Raw genomic sequence first — 4,029 nt, 5'->3', positions numbered from 1 at the left:
ATAAACTCTGCCCCTTGAAAAGGCTCCTGGTGCCCACGTGCCCCTCCTTGATCTTTCTGGAAACTCACATGAGCAGGACTCTCTTCGGACTGGTATGCTGATCTTAGATTTCTAAGTGAAGCACCCCATGCCCCGGCCAGGGCCTGATCCAGGTGTCATCCAGGTGTTCATCCACACGTCCGTCTATCCATCCACACATGCAGGTAGCAATATTTTATCAAACATCTGCCTGGGTCAAGCATCCTCCCCACAAAACTGTGGCTAAGGCATTATCATCTCCACCTTATTGATGAGGAAACAGAATCCTCCCAACCCTGAGCCCAGGGAAGGAGGAGGGTCCTCCCAGGCAGGTGGAAAGGGACCCTTTTCCTCTCTCTCACCATGCCTGAAGTTGGGAGCCCTGTCAGTGCGCTTAGGTCCCTTCCAGTCTTGGCTGCCTCTAGGCGTTCCCTTCAGAGGCAGCCTTGTCACCACTGACACTATGTGACCACACTTCCTCCCTGGCACAGTGAGGTGATGGACAGGCTAAGTGACTCTTTGGACCCTGAACATGAATCTGCATTTAAGAAATACTAACATCGCCTTTCCACCCTCCCTATCCCAAGAAACTGTGACTTGATCATCCTGGGGTGAGCCACGAAGTAATTTAAGTACAACCACACCAGAAACCCCTTGAACTAGGCGAAGTCTAATCCATGCCAGCTGAGGGTGGCAACACAGCCCTCAACTCTTGGCCACCACAGCAGCCTACAGGCTCTTGGGTAGTTACACACTGCCCGGCTGTCTCTTTAGGGAGACTGTGCAGGGAGCCAGCAGTGGGCTGGTGTGGGTCTGGGTTGAGAGGAACAGACTTGTAAAAGGAGGCAGGTGGAGAGGAGGGAGCACAGGGCCTGAGGGGGCTCCCCTCCCTGCTGTGGAGAGGAGCAGGTCTGACCCTGTGGGAGGCAGGGGAGGGCCAAGCCTCTGGAACAGCACTGCCTCTGGGGAAGGTGAAACCAGCAGTCTTGGCCACCTGCCCTGCCACCCTGCACACAGCATTCTTAACCCTCAGCCCCTTCATGGTAGGGGAGGTAACTAGGGGGCACCTTGACTCTCCTTCCAGAAAGTTCTGGGGACAAAGATAAACTCCTCCACCCCTGTACTCCCTGGCTCTGGTTAGCAGGGCCTCCTCCCTCCCTCTCCCAGGGTCAGTGAGGGCAGCAGGCTGAGGCCAGGAGAAAGAAGGACCTTTGAGATCAGTTTCAAATTGGACCTCAGTTCCAGATCTTGTTAAAGTACAAAGCTGATCCAGGAGACAGGACCCCTGCATTCCTGCCCAGCCCAGGGACGCTGCTGCTGCTGAGCTCCATGGCCATACTCTGGGCAGCCAGGAGCCAGAACACCCACACAGCTGCTCTCAGAGCCTGGCCCAGCCATGCCCCAAGCAGCTGGCACTCACAGGACAGAACCAGGCTGGGCAAATAGCCACATGCCCCTAGAGTCCCTAACGGACAAGTGGCCCTCACCAGCCTGGCACGTGGCATTGCTGATGGCCCTGTGCACAGAAGAAGGAAACATAAAATCTCATTTCAAGCCCCAATGATGGTTTGGTTCAGCTTTCCTAGCTTTATAGAAACTTAATTCCGTGCATTTTTCTTAAATGTAAGGCTGCAAGGCACCTGTTTAAAATGATTTTTCCCCCTAGACATTTGAGTCGAGAGAGGCAGAGGGAGGTGAACGCCTTCCCTTCTCTTTTTCTGAGCTCTGGTTTGCTTGGTCCCTGTGCATCTCGATGACTGTGCTGGTTTCTCTGGTGTGTTCCTGTTCTTCCCTTGAACTAGTGTAGGGCTTGAGTCACACACACCTGAGTTCCAGTCCTTCGTCAGGTGCTGTCATTAGCGATGTGACTTGGGCAAGTCTCTTAACTTTTCTGAGCCTGAGCTCCTTTCACGTATAAAATGGATTAACGGTGCTTCATGCTGTGTACTATATATACATCAGTGTGTGTGTGTGTGTGTGTGTGTGTGTGTGTGTGACCTTGGCTGCGTTACCTAACTGCTCTGAGGCTCAGCTTTCTCCTTTGTAAGAAGAGGGTAATAACACGTTACCCCACAGGTTTATGAAGGAGAGTAGCCAAGATGATGGGCAGCTACGGCTCAGCACAGGATGTAACCGGGCACACATGCCCTAGGTGGGACTCGATTCCCTCTTAGCACTACACCGCGACCAAGTCCCCATGCTGTTCTGATTGCCATATTCCCTGGCGCCAGAGGAATGCATGCATTTTGTTGGGTTAGGGCCTGGTTAGTAAAAGTTCTATTACTGTTTCCTTTCTTTCCTTCCCAGGCACTCTAATGAAAGGCAGTTCTCCCAGGAGGACAGAGGATCAGAGCTGAATCTAGAATTGTGTGAAGAGACCCTGAAACCCTGATGGGACCCCCACCCTCGCAGAAGCAGCGCATCTGGAGGCTGAGGGGACCAGAAGAAAAGAGTCGTGGTGCACAGAATCTCCAGAATCGGGGTTCCCCCACCTCAAAACCGCAACCATTGTCTCTGAGAGTGTTATTCCACAAAAAGCCATCCGGAGCAGCCTTCCCTATCCCCCAAAGACCCAACGAGAGCCTGTGGATTAGATGAACTCAGCAGAGATTTGAGTGGGCTATGGGGCGGCTCTCGTGATGGGCGGAGCTGCCACCAGGGGAGGGGGTGGAGCCATGTGTGCTGTCCCAGGAAGGTGTCTGGTGTGGCTCAGGGTTAGGCCTGTGAGCTGTGAAGGTTAGGTCTGTGTGGGTCAGATCTGCGAGCTGGTGTGGGAGCACAGGGACACTGGTCACATGCACCATTCGGACACAGGAGGCTGGGTGATCTCACCTCTCCTGGCCTTGACTTCCATCTTTTCCTTTTGGCGTGACCCTAACATTTCCCTGAAGTCCATAGAAAAAAATAACCTACATGAGCTTGACGGTGGCATTCAGCAAACCCTCCAGGCTTCCTGAAAGTGCATTTGGCTGACAGACAAAGTTTGAGGTGGGAAACCCAACTGTCGATACACTCGCTCTCCACAATCAGGCAGAATTAATTGTGTGAACATCATTGATCAAACCACTTAATACTTACAGGGGCTGAGAAGGAGCTGAAATGTAATTTCATTACCAACCTGCTCACCCCTAATGAAACTCCTAATAACTCTCTAATTTTTCTTTCAGATAAGGGCCGATAGGTGGAAATAGAGGTGGAGTGGATGGGGGCAGGGACAGGGAAACTTATTTTCTCTTCTTTATTAGACTCTATCTAGATAGATCCAAGTGAAATACCCATTTCTGGAGCATCTTGTCAAAAGTCATTTTGAGAATTGCTGCCAGCCCTGAGGTTCACGCTGGAGGCGAGTTTGGGGGGTGGGGGTGGCTTGGAAGATGGCAATCCTAAACTGCCTGTGAGGTTAACAAGGACCAGTTCTGCCAGGCGTTGTGATGCTCACCTGTAATCCTGGCGGTCTGGAAGCTGAGCAGGATGGAAGTTCCAGGCCAGCTTAGAACATACAGCAAGGCTATGTCTCACCCCTCTGCTAGTCTGCAATTCTAATTTGCCATAATTTAGTCACTCGGGGAGCCGATTCCCTTTTAGACTGAAAACAAAACACGTGTTTGCTCCCTGAACCCGAGCAAAGGGCATGGATAGAGGAGTGTGAGGTAAAGTGGTCGGAGATTCAAAGATGGGAATGGTCACAAGGTAGTGGTGAGTCCTGGCTCGTGTGCTGGGTGAGCCGAAGGAGGTTCCTTCACAGGGGCCTGTACACTTACACACACAGGTGTGTGGATGCAAGGCAGGGACGCACAGTGCATGCACACGCATATGTGCTGATATAAACTCCACGAGGCCAGAAACATCATCACACTTGTGTGTTGTCCTGTGTGTGCCATACAATGTCTGAAAGGGAGCAGTCAACAAAGAACACAGTCAACAGCAGGAAAATACCACACACATGATGGACACAGACAAGCACACTCAGCCTCCTGTCCTATGCTCTCTGAAAGGCAGGCTCATTGCCAT

Source organism: Cavia porcellus, unplaced genomic scaffold, assembly GCF_034190915.1.
Source record: "Cavia porcellus strain 051 isolate PalLab524CR breed Dunkin Hartley unplaced genomic scaffold, mCavPor4.1 scaffold_6, whole genome shotgun sequence".
NCBI classification, from domain to species: domain Eukaryota; kingdom Metazoa; phylum Chordata; class Mammalia; order Rodentia; family Caviidae; genus Cavia; species Cavia porcellus.
Note: the sequence above shows the minus strand (reverse complement) of the source record.